This window comes from Hordeum vulgare, chromosome 1H (assembly GCF_904849725.1).
Source record: "Hordeum vulgare subsp. vulgare chromosome 1H, MorexV3_pseudomolecules_assembly, whole genome shotgun sequence".
NCBI classification, from domain to species: Eukaryota; Viridiplantae; Streptophyta; class Magnoliopsida; order Poales; family Poaceae; genus Hordeum; species Hordeum vulgare.
Genome location: NC_058518.1, coordinates 9,236,009 through 9,257,516, shown reverse-complemented (window position 1 = coordinate 9,257,516; position 21,508 = coordinate 9,236,009). Strand labels below are relative to the sequence as shown.

The following is a 21,508-nucleotide window of genomic DNA, read 5'->3' as shown; positions in this document are numbered from 1 at the left end:
CGCTCCAGCCCCGCACTGCCGCGCCGTTGCCCAGCCTGCGCTGCCGCTGCCGAAACGCCCCGATGGAGAGCTGCGCCGACATGCCCCTCACCCCCTCCTACGCCCACGATCCCTCCTTCGCTGCCGCAAGCGCCACACTGTTCTTGACATTGGAGGAGAGGAAGGTGATATTGGAGGAGAAGAAATTGGCCATGGAGGAGCACACTGGATTGTTGAAATGGGAGAAGTACTTGTTCTTCATCATGGACACATCTACACTCGAGGAGCAACAAAAGGAGTACGTCAAGCTTGCCCAAGAAGAAGTCTTGATTCAAAAACGGCGCATGGCCATTGGAGGCATGGGAGCTACTATGGAAGGCATGGGTGACGTATGACACATGGGTGGCTTCGGAGCTACCATGGGCGGCATGGGTGGCTTCGGAGCTATCATGGGAAGCATGGAAGGCATCAGTTTTGCGTCTCTCATGGGAGGCATGGGAGCACCTCCGGGTGGACACATGTCTTCCGGTGTGCCTCCTCACATACCTTCACATGATGTCATTGAAGATCTTGCCAACACCTATCAAGCTCCACATGATGATGCGACGCGCGTCAATGATGAAGACGAGGAGGAGGAAGAATCGTGTGCGGATGAGGATGAAGAAACGGAGGAAGAGGAAGACGGAGATGAGGCATGATTGTTGATGTGCCATTTCTTTGTATGTTATGAACTTTGTTGGTTGATTTTGAACTTGGTTGGTTGATGTGACATGATTGTGGATGTGCCGTGGAATTAAACTATGCTAATTTTGATGGTTGAAATGTCCATATTGTCTAATTTTAATGTTTAAATATTCATATTGTCTTCAAAATGAACAAGTTGCAAGCGTCGGATGCTCGCGCGTGCTGAGTTTTAGCGCGTCCGCTGGAGCGGCTCGTGCACGCCATATTTTGATGCCGTCGCTGAAGCCAGCACGCTAAAATTTCTAATTTCAACGCTGCAAAACCGTTTGTATGAGTACGGCGATAGCGTGGCTGTTGGAGATGCTCTTAGGCGGACGCCTTTGGCTTAGGCACCACCCTGTTGGAGGTGGGGTCGGCCTGTCACGGAACGTCAGCGTTGCCAGGAGCATCCAAAAGGGTGTAGTGTGACACTTGACTGTCGGACGTCATCCAAAAGGGTCAGTTGAGCGGTTTTTTTTAAGCGTGATTTAGTTTGTGAAATACCATGATGTATAGGTTAATTTTGTCCATTTTGCCCTATTTGAGCTAATTTAACATGGAAAAGCGCAAATGGGTGATGATTGAAAAGAAAAACAAAAATCACGGACCACTCAATGATACTAATCCGGTAGGCAGGCCATATCCCTCAATACCAAGAGCAGGCCCACTCAGAGCTGGGTACCAACTATCAAGAATCTGGATTGCCAGTCCACCCTTGATGATCCATTCTTCATTTTTCCACCTTGATCTGACCTCCGTTCGTTGATCTCTTCCTCCCAAGGTACTTGTACAAAATTAATTCTTGAGTTCTCCTTCAGTACCAGTGTTGTTATTATTACCAGAGGCTAGATCGATGTATGGTGTTTGGTTTGCTTCAGGCAGGAACATGGAGATGATGGAGGCGCCGGTGAGTGCATCACAGGGAGCCATGCGGTCCCTTCCGAGAAAGCTCGAGTCTTTGCTATCTGGACCCAATCAGGGGCTCCGGCCGGAGGAGAAGAAGAAGCTGCGCTTCCTCCAAGCAGATCTGCAGGGACTAATCGACAGCTACCTATTTGAGCCGTCGGAGGTGGAGTCCCCTGCCTCGACGGCCAGCTTCTGGATGAAGGATGTGCGCGACCTGTCGTATGACATCGACGACTTCATCTACGAGCTCGGCCACGTTGCCGTCAGCGGTGCCAGGATCGGCGCCGCCCAGATCCAGAAGGTCCCCGGCGTCAAGATCTCTCGGTTCCCGGACAAGCTGAAACGGCGACAGTGGATCTCCGACGAGATCTCGGGTTTCAGGACTCGCGTCAAGGAAGCAATTCAACGGCACAAAACTTATCTTGGTGGCTGCAGATGGCGGCCTAGCAGCAGTAGCAGTCAGCACTCTGCTCCATCACCATGTGGCCGGGCTGCCATTCGCCTTGTTGGTATGGACAGCCCCGTCGAACAGCTCTGCGGCTGGCTGGCTAACGATGGACAGCCGGAGCACAAGGTGGCGTCCATTGTTGGGACTAGTGGGGTTGGGAAGACCACCCTCGCCAGACAAGTTTACCATAAGCTTGGAGGCCAGTTCGAGTGCCGGGCTTTTGTGCAGGCATCGCCAAAACAAGACATGAAGATGCTCCTCACCAGCATACTCTCGCAAGTTCGACGGCACCACCTCCCCGACTCTTTCGACGTGCATAAGCTGCTTTTCGAGATCGAAGCACACCTGCAAGATAAGACGTAAGTTGTCTCTTTTGGGAGGTCATAATTTTATTATTGCGTTACTGCAAAGCTGTGTTCTTAAAATCTAAGGGCAGGGCATGTTCTCTCTCAAAGAAAATAAAAAAAATCTAAGGGCACGTTGCACGCCCATTTGAAATCGCCCCCTATAGTTGGTAGTGCTCTGGAATATGAATTGCCAGGTTCCCATGCCTAAGTCCAGTTGGTAGTGCTCTTTATCAATAGATGTCGGCTTTGAAAGATAAATGTTTTTTTGTTTTCGTTTGTCTTGTGTTGACCAATTTGTTGTTTTGCCGTGTCACACTGTCCAAATTTCTGTGAAATCCTGTCGAAATGCAACCGACATTGAGAAATTGCTGTTATTACGGTCTGATGTGCACATGTTTAGTCTAGGAAATTTCAGTTTAACTGAAACCCCGAATGCTTGGGTAACCGATTTTTTAAAGTTTTGTGCAAAATTCAGATGTCATCTGTCACTGACTGGACTTTCGTTTCGCTCCATGTTCAGCTTCGCCGCAGCATTGCCTCCGATATATTCATTGTATCCTTCGCTCTCCACTCTCTGCCCCAGTTCCACCCCCATTCTCCTCCTTTCTGCTCACCAGAATGATGCCAACATCAGTCCACCATCATACTAAGAGATGGTTCTCCTTATTGTTTGGTGCCATCTACCAGCTGGGATATTATTAATATTAACTGAGAACATAATATCAATGCTTTTTTTGCAGGTACATAATTGTAATTGATAATCTGCAGGCGTCATCAACCTGGGATATTATTAATCATGCTTTGCCAAAGGAAAATTGTTGCAGTAGAATATTGACAACCACAGAAGTTGATGCTATAGCTCAGACATGCTGTGCAGATACCTCCAAGTATATCTTCAAGAAGGAATCGCTTAGTGAAGATGAGTCAAGAGAACTGTTTCTAGGTACAGTTTTTGGCCATGAAGCCGGATGTCCTCAGGTTCTCAAGGAAGTTTCAAATGAAATTATAAAAAGAAGTGGTGGCTTGCCGCTAGCAATTATTATATTGGCCAGTCTCTTGGTAGGTCAGCCAGCGAGCAGCATAGAGCACTGGAATCACATAAAGAATTCACTGAGTTCCGATTCAAGCACAAATACTAGTTTGGAAGGGATAAAACAAGTTCTCAACCTTGGCTATGAGTATCTTCCTCACTATCTAAAAGCATGCATGCTATATCTGTGTATGTATGAAGAGGACTGCATAATCTGGAAGGATGATTTGGTGAAGCAGTGGATAGCCGAAGGTTTCATCCATGCAATGGATGGGAACGGTGGGAAGGAAGTTGCACGGAGCTATTTTGATGAACTTGTTAACAGAGGAATGATCCAACCAATGGATATCAACTGCAATGATGAAATTCTTTCATTCAGCGTGCACACCATGGTACTTCACTTCATTAGATACAAGTCCGTAGAAGAGAATTTCAGCATTGCATTAGATCATTCCCAGACCACTATAAGGCTTGCTGACAAAGTTCGTCGGCTGGCTCTCCACTTCGGCAATGTTGAACATGCCACACCGCCAATGCCGGCGAGTATGAGACTGTCACAAGTTCGATCTCTTGCCTTTTCTGGATTGCTCAAGTGCATGCCTTCCTTTGTGGAGTTCCGGTTTATTCAGGTTCTGATCCTTAAATTATGGGCTGACCCTGATAACAGGAGTGACAACTTTATTGGCTCTGATGACCTGAGTGGCAACATCACTGAACCTGATGACTTGAGTGACAATCTCACTGAACATGATGACCTGAGTTTGAATCTAAGTGAAATTTCAGAACTCTTCCGACTGAGGTATTTTCATCTTGATGCATGTCATATGAGTGTGGAGCTTCCAACCCAGATGAAACGGCTAAAAGATTTGGTGGCATGTGAAATTGATGCCAATGTAACTGCAGTCCCATCAGATATTGTTGATCTGCCGGGCTTGTTCTTCCTCAGTATTCCTAGTGAGGCTCGTCTGCCCACTGGTATTGGTCGCATGACATCTCTTTGCACTCTGGGCATAATTGACCTCAGCAATAACTCAACAGAAAATATTATGTGCCTTGGTGAGCTGACCAATCTCCAGGATCTTCGTCTCACATGTTCCACATTACAGGCTGATAACCTGGAAAAGAATTTGGAATGCTTGGGCTTGATAATTCGGAAACTAAGCAATCTCAAATGTGTAACTCTGGTACCTGTAGTCTCCTCTCATGTAAAAACTCAGGATGATGCCAGTTCTTCAAGGATGACCATTTCTTGGGACGGCTTCACTACCGTGTCTCTTTCTCCAGCCCTTCTTCAGAGACTAGAGTTGTCGCGGCGCTGCTTCATCTTGTCCAGCTTACCTGAGTGGACCAAGGATCTTACGAATCTTGGAATTTTAAAGATGGCTGTTAGCAAGGTGTCAAGCGAAGATGTTGTTATTCTCAAAGGATTGCCTTCCCTCACCGCTCTCTCACTGTTCGTATGGACCGCACCCACAAGAAGGATCATCTTTGACAATGAGGGATTCTTGGTTCTCAAGTACTTCAAGTTTGTGTGTGTTGCGCCATGCCTGTCTTTTTTGGATGGAGCAATGCCCAAAGTCCATAATCTCAAGCTAGGTTTTAATGCTAACAGAATGGAGCAATACAGCCTGGTAGCTGCTGGGTTTGAGCACCTGATTGGCCTAAAAAAGATCTCCATAAAAATTGGGGGAGCCGGTGCTGATGAATGTGATAGAAGGTCTGCACAGTTGGTGTTGACTGATGCCATTAGCAAGCATCCAAACACCTCCATCATCAGTGTACAATGGGTCAACTCGAAATTTTGTGGTGAACAAGATGTGAACGCAGGGGAATCGAGCTCGTACCAGCAGGATACAGGTAATCTTCTCTTTCCCTCTCATTTGACTCTTTGTCCCTTCAACTCAGTTTGTTGCTAAACGTCTTGACCACCACTTGTTTTTGTTACTTCATAACATCGAACAGTGTTCATTGGAATGGAGCTGGTGGCTGGTGCCATGGTTAGCCTGATCTCCAAGCTTGGCAAATTGCTTACGGAGGAGTACAACCTGCGCAAGAGTGTCAAAAAAAATGTCGAGTTCCTCCGGAGGGAGCTTGAGATCATGCACACTGTCCTCATCAAGGTTGACGAGGTGCCGCGGGAGCAGCTCGACAGTCAAGTTAAGATCTGGGCCGACGAGGTCAGAGAGCTCTCCTACAACATGGAGGATGTCATCGACAAGTGCCTCGTACGGGTTGACAACATTCAGTCTCACGACAATGCAAACGGTTTGGAGAGGCTCATGAAGAGGATGATTGTCGTGTTCAAGAAAGGCAAGAATCACCATCGAATAGCTAATGCGATTACGGAAATCACGGAGCAATTCCATGAGTTGGCTGCTAGGCCTGAAAGGAACAAGGTTGATGGTATTACTCCTAATCCTACATAAGCAATTGTTCTCGATCCTCGTCTACGTGCTCTGTACACAGAAGTGACGGAGCTCGTTGGCATCTCTGGGAAGAGGGATGAAGACATCATGAGATTGCTTTCCATGGAGACCGAAGACGATGCCTCTAACAAGAGACTCAAAAAGGTCTCTATTGTTGGATTTGGAGGGTTGGGCAAGACCACTCTTGCTAAGGCAGTATACGAGAAGATTAAAGGTGATTTCGATTGTCGGGCATTTGTCCCCATCGGTCGCAACCCTGACATCAAGAAGGTTTTCAGGGATATCCTCATTGAACTCGGCAACTCTCACTCAGATCTTACGATACTTGATGCGAAGCAGCTTATGGTCAAGCTTCGTGAATTCCTCGAGAACAAGAGGTATGCATCACCTACATAGAAAACGACACAATTATGATATGTTTGTTTCCTACGTTATTTGTACAACTAATAGTGTATAAAATATATTTCACGTCACACCAAAGGGTTCAGAATAAATTTTTCATTCAGGTCACTTTTGCTGATATGTTGTTTGCACTAAATTGTAAATGTTAGGATAATCCTTGTGTCTTGTAGCATAGTAGGTCCGTTTAGTTTTCCTTGTGTCCTGTAAATGTTAGGATATATGTTAAGATAAGCCTGCTGACTTGCAGCATGTAGCAGCAGCCAACTCTGTTTTGTCATAGCATGTCATGGTCTGTCAAGTTCAAACCGACTTATTCTGTACCTTATATATATAGCATTATGCAATACAAGCAGCTGCAGCTTTTTTTCAGCAGCCTAAAAACAGAGTCCAAATCAGAGAACTTGTGCTCTTGCCACTGACAGTAAACCATATAGGTGCTAAATTTCAAAAGTATATAAGTATATATCTTCGACCCTCCTAACCCACTTCATCCTAAAATCAAGATTTTGATGTGTGCATCTCGCACCAAGGGCTACCCTTGAATTTTCCTAAGATACTGTATGTTGGATTGATGACAAATAGGAAGTTAAATTACGCCCTTTATGGAAACTTGCTATCAGCAATATGCACAAAAGGATAATGCCATACAATTCGAGTCTCCAGGACGTTTATTAGCGGCCATATAGTAAATTGGTGGTCCAATCGGTACTTGGGTCTTTCCAATAGATCTACCTAAACTATAGTAATATTTGAAATGTTGTAACTAATTAAATGTTTGTCTATGTATGGACGTTGATCCAGCACTTTGCTCTTTGTGTTTTACTGCTTGAATCTTAAATTTGTATTCATTTTGTCCACCATCTAATTGGCAGTTCACAATACATACGTCTAAATCAGATTGTCAAGATTGAGACTCATGCTTCTTATTAGTTTGTTTCTGAACATACACATTGTAAATACATAGTTCCACATACATATATTCATATGGCCCATATAGCTTTGCCAGTTCAATAGACCTTACACTAATACTCTGAACTGACTTAGGTACCTCGTCATAATTGATGATATATGGGATGAAAGCTTGTGGGAAATCATCAAGTTTGCTTTCTCCAACAGGAACAATCTAGGCAGTCGGCTAATCACCACAACCCGCATTGTCAGTGTCTCCAATTCATGTTGCTCGTCAGCTGATGATTCAGTTTATCAAATGAAACCTCTTTCTCTTGATGACTCCAGAAAGCTCTTCCATAAAAGAATATTTTCCAGCGAGACTGAATGTCCAAATGAATTTGAACAAGTGTCTAGAGATATTCTAAAGAAATGTGGTGGGGTGCCACTAGCCATAATTACTATAGCTAGTGCTTTGGCTGGTGGCCAGAAGGTGAAACCAAAGCATGAGTGGTATATTCTGCTGCAGTCCCTTGGCTCTGGACTAACAGAAGATAACAGTTTAGATGAGATGCGGAGGATACTATCTTTCAGCTATTATGATCTACCTTATGATCTGAGAACTTGTCTATTGTATCTATCTATATACCCAGAAGGTAGTGAGATTGGTAGAGATAGACTGATATGGAAGTGGGTGGCCGAAGGATTTGTCCACCCTGGAAATCAAGGGACAAGCCTGTTTTTGCTCGGATTAAATTACTTCAACCAGCTCATTAATAGAAGTATGATCCAGCCAATATATGATCATTTAGGCCAGATATCTACTTGCCGTATACATGATATGGTTCTGGACCTTATCTGCAACTTGTCACATGAAGCAAAGTTTGTTAATCTATTGGACGGCACCAGGAATAGCATGTCTTCACAAAGTAATGTTCGTCGTTTGTCCCTTCAGAATATAAATGAAGATCATCCAGCTAAATCTCTCACAAATATCATGAGTATGTCACGAGTGAGGTCAATTACTATCTTTCCAACTGCTATTGATATCATGCCAGCTCTTTCAAGGTTTAAGGCTTTACGTGTACTTGATCTGATGGGATGTAATCTTGGGGAAAATAGCAACCTGCAACTTCACCTCAAGGATGTAGGACATTTAATTCACCTAAGGTACCTAGGTCTATCACGTACCAAAATTAGGGAACTCCCGCCCAAGATAGGAAATCTGCAGTTTTTGGAGGTCTTGGATCTTGGAAACAATTATATAGATGAATTGCCGCCCACTGTTTGTAATTTGAGAAGATTAATCTACCTAAACATTTATCCCTGTAAGGTGGTTCCAACTGGTGTGTTGCACAATTTGACATCCATGGAAGTGCTGAGGGAGATCTTGGTCCCTCTGAACATTATTGCACAAGAGCTTGGCAACCTGGCAAGGCTGAGGGAGCTTAGGATTCACTTCAAGGATGGTCATTATGATTTGTATGAAGGATTTGTGAAGTCTCTGTGCAACCTACATCGCATGGAAAGTCTAAGTATTGATTGCAATTATGGAGAAACATCTTTTGAACTCATGGATCTCTTGGCAGAACGCTGGGTGCCTCCTGTACATCTCCGCGAATTTGTGTCACGGATGCCCAGCAAACTCTCTGCACTGCGAGGGTGGATAAAGAAAGACCCCTCGCATCTCTCAAACCTCTCAGTGTTATTCCTCTGGCCAGTGAAGGAAGTGCAGCAGGAGGACGTGGAAATCATTGGGGGGTTGCAGTCCCTTCGCCGTCTATGGATGAAGAGCACCCAACAAATACAACGGCTGCTAATCATCCGTGCAGATGTGTTCCTCTGTATGGTAGACTTTGGGTTGTATTGTGGATCAGCAGCGCAGATAATGTTTGAACCAGGAGCTTTACCGAGGGCTGAATATGTTAGGTTCAGCCTTGGCGTGCGGGTGGCCAAAGAGGATGGTAACTATGGTTTCGACTTGGGCCTGCAGGGGAACCTGCTCTCCCTTCGGCAGCGTGTCTGGGTTAATCTGTATTGTGGTGGAGCGAGGGTTGGGGAGGCAAAGGAAGCGGAGGCTGCTGTGAGGCACGCCCTCGACGCCCATCCCAACCATTCCGCGGTTGAAATTTACATGTTCCCGCATATAGCAGAAGGTACTCACGCTGCACCCAACTAATTACTCGTGCATTTACGAATGTGTTCTCTCATGAGCGCCTGACCTTATTACTTTCTGCATTGATTTGATCTCTAAATCTCCCAAGGTGCTCAAGATGACGATTTAATGTGATTACCTGGTTGGAGGATCGATTTCTGATGCAGAGTGACTGGCATTGCTTCAGGTGTGATCTCAATCTGTACATATTTACTCATCATATTATTCTTGACCTTCCGTTTTCCATCTCTAGAGCTCAGCTTGTCATTGCATTGTTGAATTGTGCTTCTCTAGTAGCTACTGAAATTATGAACAGGCAAAGGTAATTTTACAGAAGTTTCTTTGGCATAAGAATCTGAGAAAAATGCACTTGGCACAATTTACCCTTTTGCAGTAGAAAAGAGTCAGTGGATCATACCTTATTTAATTGTTCGATTGCTCGTTGTACTTGGAGGGACTATGATTGCCGTGTGCTTTTTGTTTTGGTACAGTTCCTGTTAGCATTGAGGGATTGTGCGATTGGACCATGAATTTCAGGGTGGTTCTAATGTGGAAGTGACAGTTATTTGGTCTATTTGAAAAATGAGAAATGATGCTTGCTAAAGAAATATTTTTCATATGTACCTCAGCCGTGTAGTTGCTAAAGTAGCGTTTTGGATGTTCTGTTGGTCTAGCTTACAGAGGAAAGCCTTGCGTTGTGCAGGTACCAGGGGCGTGCAGGTTACTGCTAGTGGCGTCTGAGATGTTTCGGAAACGTTGGGTGGGCACCAGTCATGCAAATATTTGAAGGATAAAAAGGTTCCGAGTTTCACTGGAACTTGTGTGATGCACTCCTTCTGATGGGATGACTGGTTTGTCGTTTGCATAAAGAAATGTTGCTTGTTTTTCTTCTATTGGACCAAGTAAAATTGTTGTAGTAAGTTGCTCTGTTTTGGATGAGAGCAATCGTTATTGCTGTTACATGGGATGGCTGGCCCATGCCGTGTTGATGCTTTTTTTTTATCTGAACCGGACAAACCTGAGGGTGTATTATCATCTATACTATTAATAAAAGATCAAACGTGAACTTCTCTAAATACACACAGCTATTACACCCACAAAAAACAAACACCAATCAGCACCACACAATTAGTCAACAAATTGCAATCTAACGGCCTTTCATCATCCATGCACCACGACGGTGTGCAGTTACCAAATTCACCAAAGGCTGACCGTGATTCACCTCCTTACAGCGAGCAAACAAAAATAGATTCACCTGTTGCATCTCTCCGCAAAAAAGAGAGCCAATCAACTACAGAAATTTAGCCACAATTAACGGCAACTAACACGTCCTCCTCACACCATACGCCGCAACCGCCCGCCCTGTCCTGCACCATCGCCTCCGCCTCCCCCTTCCCCTCCCCGTACGCCTCCGCCGCCGTCGCGAACTGTTGCCGCGAGCAGCGTCGCCATCGCCAGCTGAGGATGACCGCATCTCTTCTCGCCCCGCTCGCCCCCGCCCTGCGCACGGCCGCCGCCGCTCCACTCGCCCGGCTCGCCGACGCCCCCACCCCGCGCACGACTGTCGCCGCTCCGCTCGTCCCGCTTCGCGTGCCCCGCACGGCCGCCGCCGCTCCGCGCGCCCCGCACGGCCATCGCCGCTTCGCTCGCCCCGCGCCGCCAAGGATAGGGGCGAGGCGCAGGGCACCGACCGCGACGTTGCGGTGAGCACCTCGGACGCTGGTCGACCAAGAGCAGCACGCCCCCGACACCTGCTGCTGACTGCCATCGCGGACGTCGGCGACGCTGGATTGCTGGCTGTCCTGCATACGTATATTGAATAAATACTACCGTGAGCCACCTTTTGTCATGGCCGACATCTATGGACTGCAGTACACCGGATCGTTGCATTTGAGCCTAACCGTCTGCGCACCACCTAGGGAACTTCCCTGGTCAGCCAAATCCTTGTTCTTCCCTGGCCGTTGGTAAGGGAAAGCACCGAGCTCTCCTTCGATACCCCCTCTAATGTCAACAAGCAGGCAGCGGAGGCCTCGGCCACCTTGCAATGCATCAGTTTGTAACTTTTTAGTCAGTCAGCGATTGGCAATTGCTTGTGGAAATGCCTTAATGGGCTCACGATTGAATTTTTTATGTAGGGGCTGATGAAGCACACAAAAGGAATAAGAGGCATATGATGTTCTGTTGTACCCAGGTTCGTCATTGCCGCCGAATGGATACGCCCGAAAAGTTTCCCTTCACATATGGTCTACCGTCTCAAGAATTGTTTTGCAATTTAAATCATCCTCTTGCAACTGAAAATAGGAGCCCTAAATCTGGTTGTTATACAAGTCAACTAATATAAAGGTTTGAATCTGCATAATTGTAAGCTATCAACATGTCAGTATTCAATGGAATTTTTTCTTTAGCGTGGTCTCACACACTTGCAAGTTGCAACCTGCCAAAACACTCATGAGAATATCCAGAAGCAGAATTGGGGTTCGTTTCATTTCCTCAATTATCACATGTCTTGTCATTGGATTTGAATCTAATAGAGTTATATCATACATCTAAAGCTCTTACTAAAGCCTGTCTATTTGAATAGTTCCTACTATCTTTTGGTTCCCAATTTATGCAGACATCTGCAGATATTTTGGCCGGAAAGCATGCATGCTTGTGCTTCTCATGTTACTAGCTAATAAATGCATCAAGTCATGTGCTATAGTGACATAGTACCATTAGTATATCAACATGTGTTGTAAGAAATGTGTTCATCCCCTGATATATTTTTTCCTAAATTTTGCATAGAGATGCATTTTTGCTTTCATGGGTCGAAGCCAGCCTGATGAGTTTGCTCACATACTGAAATTTATTTACAAGACATTATAATTGTTTGGGCACTATGCATGGGAGAAGTGTGCATTTCGGTAAGAGATTATATAATTGATGCAAAGATGTGTGATATTTGTTTTAAAAAGAATGTTTATTTATGAAGAGTGACGTTTCAAATTATTTGCACGAGGCAAAAATTAGGTATTATACACAGAGTTGAGGAGTATTCCTATATGGTAATATGAGTTTATGGTTAGCTAACTAATTAAGTGGCAACTAGGGCAAAGAGGAACCGTGCCATTTTTCTGTGTTTTTTATAGTATCACACAACGATGCTAATGGAGGTTGAAATGTAAATTCTCATGGATGCATGTCTATATATTTGGTTCTTTCAAAAAGATCATCCGCAACATTAAGCTAGCAAGGACAATAGAGCTATAGTACATATACACAGGGTTGAGCAGCATATGCTAATATGAGTGTGCTTCGCCAGCTATTTTTAACCTTGCTTTTTTGTGTTTTTTGACAGTATGACATTGCGATGGTAATGTAGGTTGAGATGTAGATTGGGATGTGATTCTTTTTCCATATTGTTGAAAAATAAAGAGCCCAGTGGTAGGGATTCAATTCACTCTGTTTTGGATGCAAATATGATACACTTTTAGAGACCACACATCTTGCCAAGGAGAAGAAAGGCATGTCCTATAGTTGAGCCTCGAGCTGTACCAACTCGCCTGCATTGGGAAAAATATCAAATAGACTTCTTCGGGAAGTTCTACCGTCATGCTGAATTTTCGGATTACTATGGTTTTGAAAAAACTTTGCTGCCAATCTAAGAATGAGTTACTGTGGTTTTAAACCCTGATGATGAAATTTTCAAAGCATCTTAGCATTTATTTTTGTGTATTAATGTATTTAAAAGGTGATGCTTTCTGTCCATTGTTGATTCACAGTCCCATGTTTTTTCGCTTCAACGACCAAATGAGTCAGATTTACACGGATGCTCCTCATGTGTCAATGAACATATGAATGTGGATGATGGTTCTGTAGCCATGACAACATTTACATCATATTTTGAGTACCTATGCTTATGGTTCTTAAAACGTATGAAGTTCTTGTTTTCTCTCTACATTGCTGATAGAAATTCGAAAGCAAGAATACTAATATTATTGTGTGCAGTTTATGCTGATGATATCATATGCTTAGAAAACCTACAAAATCTGTAGTCCAGCATATGGTGTTGTTGCTATCGTAACATCCATTCAGGTACATGACATAAACATCTCAGACCACTTTTTCGCAATGCCAACTTGTTATCTTTAATTGTAATTATAATCCTTTGGGAATTTAGGATGCAAGGGATAGTATTTCATCAAAGATGATTTTTGGCTTTAACGCAGAGGTGTGATTTTTAGGCTGGAAGAAACTTCATCCATATGTGCTGGCCCACGAATAATTTATCGTATTTGTACAATGATTTGGATATACTGGAGATGTTTACTTGAACAAGTATGTTATCTGCCTTTATTATCCACATAGTGGTTCTAACAATACTCATGAGACAAATTTTGTGGAACATGTTCTAACAATATCTTCATGTAGAAACTCTGTTGCAGCGAATGTTATCATTTCCTACACAAAGACAGATCGTTGGCTGCCATGAACTATCTCGGCTGGATGTGCTGTAGCCAACACACACACGAAACACTTTGAGGTACGTGCATATCTATATTGCAACACTTTAGGACCTAATGAAAGTAGGATGGACAGGAAAACATGTCATGTTTAATTCCAACAGGCGATGGTGTGCTAGACGATGGAGATAATTTTTCATTCACCGTTCATCACATCTTTCAGACTTCCAACTGCTTATTCAGGTGAAGCACTACTTCTACGTTTCTTCTCTTTTTAGCTAAGCCATCATGATAGCTTGCAGTTCAATGTTGTGATGGCATTTTGATGCTTCTTCCCAATATGAAAGTCTGCAATATATACCTTGCCGTTGGTAGGGCTGGCTGGCGAGGATTGTGATTTTGACGGTTGTTGTCAACGTTGAGCACTATACTATTCATGTGTTCAGTTATGACATACTAGCTTATGTAATCAATCATTTCTAAGCCAATTTTATTATAAATTACGGCACAAAAATGACGCTTGTAATTATGTTATTTGTTATTTCTCAAATCAGCTGGCAAAAATATTTCCATATTCATGAAACTCGATATCTGACAGTCAATTAGATTGATCAGTATTTATTTTGCATCGAGATCAATCGGCACATGTTTCAGTCACTCGGTGTCGCCCGCTTTCTTACAATTGTTGATGAAAATTTGATTTCAATTTTCATCTTATATATTTTTTATATTCCTCTTTTCTTCATTATGTTTTCATATGTTGCAATAACATGTAATTTTTGGTTTGTGAAGTATCAACGTAGGTATGGCATCACCGCCCCCTCCTACCCACAGACCCTTTGTCGTTAGGATCGCATTCCAGCAGCAGCAAATGTCACATGTGATGGCCTCATGGAGCCACGCCGGTGCTGGAGGCCTCTTGTCTCTTCGGCCGCCAAAGATGTGCATGAACAATAACCCTACCAACAGTATGTGTGTACGTCATCAAGCTCCTAATTATCCATGATCCGGGTGTTGTAGTCATCCTTCTGATGAGTTGTGTTAAAGCATGATAGTAGGTTTTAGTTTATAATCATGAATGTAAATCTCATATCTGGACAAATATACCTTGAACATGCTTAAAGTATATGGTCAAAGTTTGTATTGAATGTCGCACATCATGTGTTTTGTTAAAAATTATACAATTCTTTGTACTGCTTTGAATAACAATTTTCAAAACAATCTCTAGAAAGCTAGCTTGAATGATCATGTGTAATTAAATCCATATATTATTTTGGAGTACCTGAATCCATATATATTATTTATTATTTCTATCCAATGTTTCAGTTCTCAGCTACTTGGAAGTAATTTTACTATTCAATTATCTTGGGTGAGGTTACCAATGGAGCACCAGCGATAGCCATTGTGGAGTTGGAGAAATATTTTGGGTTGGTTTGTAGAGAAGGTAATTTATCATGTTTGTTCATAAGTATCTCTACTGAAATTGCCATCTCAGAGAATACCATATGATGCTCATACCAAGTCATGACTAGATTTGAAATTCTGAAGAATCCCATAGATAATTTTAGAGATGGCATCAACTTGAAGTGAAGATGATATGTTTTGGTCATAACATTGAAACAAGACCAGGAGACGCACATGACACCTCACCCAAACTAAAGGTGGTAGCAATGGGAGGCGCGTGTCATAGCTCTTCTGAGCTAAGGATCACTTTGGTCAGGAGATTTGGGGAAGCGAGATGGTGAAGCTTGTCAGCAAGCCATGGCGGTGGCCATCTCGGAAATGCTATAGTTTGGTTACCAGAAGTGTTCACTCATCCCCGGTCTTATTGTATATAAGTTTTGAGTAAACAAGAGGTACACCTACTGGTTACTGTCGAAAATAATTCATTCATTCAACGCACATTATGTGTTTATTTCATACATGCAGTGCCTTGTCGGGGTATTTGGTTTTTAACTACATACACTCATTGTGCGATGGAAAGCTATATCTCCCTATACCTCAGGTGAGTATTTACACCATGCTTATTTGTATACACATTACACATACAAACTTGTTATAACAATGTTGTCTAATGCATATGTAGGATTGTTTTGAACTGAGGAAGCGATTTTTGGTGCATATTTTAAAGTATGAAGAAAATGAATCTCAAAACAATATCCCATACATTGAAGGAAGCATCATAGATCGCATCTATAGATGGACTTTCATTGCTTGAAAAGATGGACCATCAAGACGTGCTTAGTCCTGGTTTTTAAAATCTATTTCTGTAACAGTTATAATACAATTATTATGTGATCTTGAATTTTGTGCGGAGACATGTTTCTCGATCATATGTTACGCACGTTCTCATATTGTTTTATATAAGACACCGATAGATTGCTCGATAAAAAAACTCAAATATGTTTTACTATAGATTATGATACGTGTGTTGGATCACAAATATGTCACAATTTTGAAAATATAATTTGAGTGACATAATAACATTTTGTACTGTCTAAAAAAATCAGAAATTATTTTACTATGATACTATATGAACCCATTTTTTTTAAAACGTGCGTTGCACGTGCATGCTTACTAGTGTTTGTAATGACTGAAATTCTGGGCTCACCCGAGCTCCTTAATTCGAAAACGACTATGTCTCATTGTGAGATTTGTTAGTTCAGAAAATATTTACTTGCTCGGGCTCATGGAGGTCCGCGTTTTTGGATACGTTGAACTTGCACTGGGTTCCCCGGATACGTTGAACTTGCTCTTTCTCTTTCCAGCCCCCTAAACCTTTATTCAGGCTTGTGTGTATTTGGGTTATGAAAGTAATGGAAAGGTGATTACCCCGGGGTTAAACAAAAAATCTCCACTAGTTCTGCCAATGTGTTTCCATTACAAGCAAATGAAAAGAGCGATTCCAGCTAACAAATATTATTTTGAAAAGGGCCAGTGCAAAACCAAATGAAGCCTAAATGCTACCAAAATGTTTCTGTTACATACAAATGAAAAAGGGTGGGTGTATATATATCCTGTCACAAAAAGGGTGCGTGTATGTAGAAATGCAGTAGCACCATTGCTCCCAGACAAGATTGGTTTGAAAAGATATGCTTATGCAGATTAGTATAGGAACATAAATGCACTTTGTAGCATAAATATATAATTCACTCCATAGTATATTGGTTCAGAATTTGACGTTTTTGTGTTGTCCATCTTTTTCTTCGTAGCTCTGCCACTCTCTGTACAAACATATTTATCCCTTGTCATTTTAGGTCCTTTCCGCACCATCGGATTTAGGCTTCATGTGGCTTTGCGATGACACTTTCAAAAATACGAAAATAATTTGGTAAACATGCTTGTTAGTTGGTGTTATGACCGGTGCTACATACCAACGACGAGGCTCAAAGGGCAGGGTTAGTTACGGGCTTAGCCCAGTTATCTTAGCTATCTTAGAGTTCAAGTTATATTAGAGTCCAAGTTATCTTAGTTATCTTAGAGTCTAACTTATTGAGAGTACGTAAACAGATGTAAACAATTATTTTAGAATCAAGCAATAAGACTATTCTATTGTCCGGCCCCCAGAGGAGCCGGAACCCTAGCGGTCGCATCCTCTACTCGCCGCCTCCTCCTCCCAGCGCTTAGACGATGCCATCGCGCCGGCTGCGGTGACCTCGCCTCCTCCGACCCCCTCCTATCCGTATAATCTGAGGCAGAGACCTGGTAGAGCCCTAGCTCCTACCATTTTGGCATCCGGTAGCTTAGGTGCGATCATGTCTTCGCCGCCGCCCAACCCAAGCCTTCCGCCACCACTCGCCACCACCGCCCGCCGGCCACCATGGTCGGCACCTCTTCTCTGCCAGTGACGGTCACCTCCGCCGGGCCGGTTCTCACAGTCTTCACACCGGAGGAAGTCACCGGAGCTCTCCGCGATCTCGCTACCGCGGTCCAGGGCATCCGCCTCTACTTGGTCGGGCCCTACGGGCCGACGCCGGCCGCACCACCCGTCGCGGCCATCGGGCCGCTACTCCTGCCATGGCAACCGCCGTGGGCACCGGCCTCCACAGCGCTTGCTGGACCGCTGCAGCACGAGTTGCAGCTGCAGCCGCCCCTCCTACAACCCGCCCTGGCCGCAGTGGCCATCGCCGACCCTCTCGACTGTCGCCGCGTCCGTTGCGCCCCTGCAAGAGCCGCTGCAGCTGCAGGCGCCTCCGCCCATCCAATCTGGGCCGGCTAGAACCGCGCCAGTGGGAGTCCCAATCAACCAGGTCTGGTTCCCGCCGTCGCCGTCACCACTTCCGGCCTGGTTGGCCAGGTCGTCTTCAGCGCCGGTCTATACGATGGCATCCGACCAGCTGGAGCCCATCCTGCAGTACGGCGGGTCCTCCAGCCCCACGGGTCCCTACACCGGCCTCGACGGGCAGTTCCACGGGGGGCCCCGCGCGTCCTCCACCCCGGCGACGCTCCACACTGTCGAACCGGCCGGCCACGACGGTCATACTCAGACACCGCTGCACTTCACCAAGATTGACTTCACCACCTACAAAGGCACCGAGGAACCCCTCAACTAGCTCAACCAATGTGACCTGTTTTTTCGGGCCAACAGACCCTCACGTCGGAGCGCACCTGGCTCGCTTCGTATCATCTCCGAGGTGCCGCACAGACGTGGTATTACGCTCTGGAACAGGACGAGGGCGGCATGCCCCTTGGGAGTGTTTCCGTGAGCTCTGCCTCCTCCGCTTTGGGCCCCTGATCCAGGGGAGCCGGTTGGCAGAACTAGGCCGCCTTCCCTTCACCTCCACGGTGCAGGAGTTCACCGACCGCTTCCAGGCTCTGTCATGTCACGCACCCGGCGTGTCGGCTCGTCAGGGGCCGAGCTCTTTGTGGGCGGACTACCGGACCACATCCGCGTGGACGTCGAGCTCCACGGACCGGAGGACCTCCAGACGGCCACGTATTACGCCCGAGCATTTGAGCGTCACACACAGGCCCTGCAGCAGGCGGCCCTGCCCCGTGGCTCCCGACAGCCAGGTCGGCCGGCCTAGTCTGCACCGCCACCAGGACGGCCGCCCCCGGCGGCCCCCGCTTCCACTACTAGGAAAAGGCCTGCTAATGGCGCACCTATTTTGGCTACTAATGGCGCACTATAGGTGCGCCACTAGCATCACACCATTAGATTTTTTACTAATGGCGCACCACAGGTGCGCCATTAGTATAGCTCATGGTGCGCCATTAGTATGCCTCCCAGGTGCACCATTAGTAGGCCTCCCAGGTGCGCCATTAGTATGCCTCCCAGGCGCGCCATTAGTAGATGCGCCATTAGTATGCCTCCCAGGTGTGCCATTAGTATAGCTCATGTTGCGCCACATGTTATACTACCAGCTCTAAAAATATTCAATTATTATCCTCACACCCACAAGAAGGTTCAAGATAAACACATATTACACCACAGTGAAAATATGTTTATAAACATGCACATACGTTGAACGCAAGTTGACAAACAAATTAACCTAGAGGAAGCATAGTTTTGAGCATGTTAACAATCATCTAGAACACACAAGTCACAAAAAGATAAGGACTATTGGTTACTACGAGAGACTTCAGATGGTCCAGAACACACAAGTTTGTATCTACATGCACAAAGTGCAAGCTCCAAAACACTCGAAACACCAAATGGTCTACAAGACAATAAGGTCCATGATTACAGGTTGGTTGGTCCATAAACGCTGGAGAGTCATCATGTCCATGTGCATCAATAGGTTGAGTACCTGAAAACATTTTTCACAAATTTGTCAAGAAAGTGGAACCAGATGTAGGTGCAGTCATCATGACCTTCCACATAATTAAGGACAGAAACATCTATCTAAACAAAAGACAGATAAAATTAAGTTGGTTAGCTTGTAGAAGCAAGGATAGTGGTGAGCTCAGGCAGCTTTGAAATATGATTCTTTAGAATAAATTAAGTTGTGTATAATTGTATATACCATCTGAAAAATGACGCCTTTAGTATAAACCATGGAAGCCAGATTTCATATGACATCGCTTCGGCCGACTTTGGCATTGTATTTTTTTCAAAATCACACTACTCTAAAATCACAGGATTATAATGATGATTTTAATCAACCACCAGATACACTTGTATCTGAGAGGAAATTTTTTCAGTCGGCAATTATTTTTTATCTACAAAATCAGAACTTAAACTTTGTTGTTGCTTCAATAAAAACTTGCACATTCAGTTTTAATTCGCGAAAGATGGGTTTCATCTCTCAATTCTATTTCTAAAAGTGAATGGCACAACTAATCACAAACCTCCTAAGCTATCATATGCGTATTCTCAAGATACAGTAGCAGGTGAACAAATATTCAGTGTTAATGAGCGTGATATATCACAGAAATTGCCATTGCTTTGCTTGGCAAATGATTTGGACAAACATAAAGTAAAAATGAACAATGTGCAAGTTTCTCCTACCGGCATTCACCCCATTGATATCCTCTGTGAGAATGAGATCAGGCGATGCATCAAAATCACTATGCCCAATCACCGAGAACAAAATCTCTTCCTTCAGAAAAGTAATCAGGAGAAAAAGAACTTATGTTAACTAAGTAAATAAGCAACTCAGAGGACCTCGAAATATTCTTGTAAACTTAGTGCTTAGAACAAGATTCCATAAGGCTTACCAACGAAATGTCACGGTTAGTAACCAGAGTGTAATTTGTCTTCTTCTCAAAGTGTTTCTTTCAGCATATGCCAACTCTGAATAATTTAGAAGTAACAAGATTATCAAATTTGAGAATGTTCAAGAGAAAATGTGCAATACTTGCTAGGCAAACTCATAATTATGGATTATCAGGTGGAAAAAAAACAATTCACATAGCTAAACAACTGTTTTGGTCGTTAGATAAACAACTTCAGATAATTCTTCAACTATCCAAGGTATATCCCAACAAGGACAAGTCCACAGCAATTTGTGGGAGTGTACCGTTTGTCGCGACGTGCACAGTAAGCGACGGGCGGGCAGCCGGGGTTCAGCCCAACAAGGACAAGTCCACGGCAGAGATTGCTGCCACGAAAAAGGTGCGGTTTTTTCTTGGATCTGGAATGTGTTTGTTGGGCGATATTATTACTACGGACTACTCCCTTCGTTCCTAAATATAAGTCTTTTTAAAGATGTCACTAAGGGCCCACCCAACGCTGTCCGTTACGGGCAGGCGTGGCGAATTTTTGTCCAAAAGGACCCCCTGTCGAACGAGATTGCCAAAAGAGACCAGCTGCGAATGGAAAGGAGGGAAAGGACCCCGACCCCGGGTGGCGGCAGGCGCGCCAGGCGGCACGTGGCACCTGCCGCCACCCCACGAGGCGGCTGGGGCCTGCCGCCACGGGCGCAGGCGGCCGGCAGGGCTGCCGCCACGAGGCCAGGCGGCCGACGCCAGATCCCGTTCCCGCCCGGCTGCAACGTAACGGCGACAGAGCGGTGGGCCCTGCCGCCTCGGGAGCAGGCGGCCAGGCGGGCCCTGCCGCCTCGGGAGGAGGCGGCCGACACTGTTTCCGCGCGGCAGACCGGCCGACACTGTTGCTGATTGCGCTGATTTCCGTGCGCGCTGATTCCCAGGCTAAGACAGATATTTCGCGCTCCCACCGACGAAACAGTGGGAATTTTCCCCCCTCCCACCGACGAAACAGTGCGAAACTTCTTCTTTATAAGCGAACCGCGTCGCTGCCTCCTCTCTCACTCTCTTCTCCTGCCGTTGCCTCCCGTGTCACTCTCTTCTCTTTCTCTTT

General features: G+C 44.8%; 2 long non-coding RNA genes and 1 pseudogene across 3 annotated transcripts; 2 read left to right on the top strand and 1 right to left on the bottom strand.

The window, feature by feature from the left end:
- The first annotated feature begins 1,479 nt into the window (after positions 1-1,479).
- LOC123440919 lies at positions 1,480-10,375 on the top strand (annotated as a pseudogene).
- Positions 10,376-19,294: 8,919 nt separating this feature from the next.
- On the bottom strand, positions 19,295-20,802 carry LOC123404309. Of its 2 annotated transcripts, XR_006611736.1 has the most exons (4): positions 20,709-20,802; positions 20,407-20,482; positions 20,198-20,288; positions 19,295-19,496 (listed from the first exon to the last, which is right to left on the bottom strand). It is a non-coding gene; the product is annotated as an uncharacterized LOC123404309 (long non-coding RNA). The 2 variants fall into 2 exon arrangements; XR_006611732.1 differs by lacking the exon at positions 20,709-20,802 and having other exon boundaries at positions 20,407-20,667.
- On the top strand, positions 19,724-20,289 carry LOC123404318. Its single transcript, XR_006611744.1, has 2 exons — positions 19,724-20,012; positions 20,080-20,289. It is a non-coding gene; the product is annotated as an uncharacterized LOC123404318 (long non-coding RNA).
- Positions 20,803-21,508: the final 706 nt, after the last annotated feature.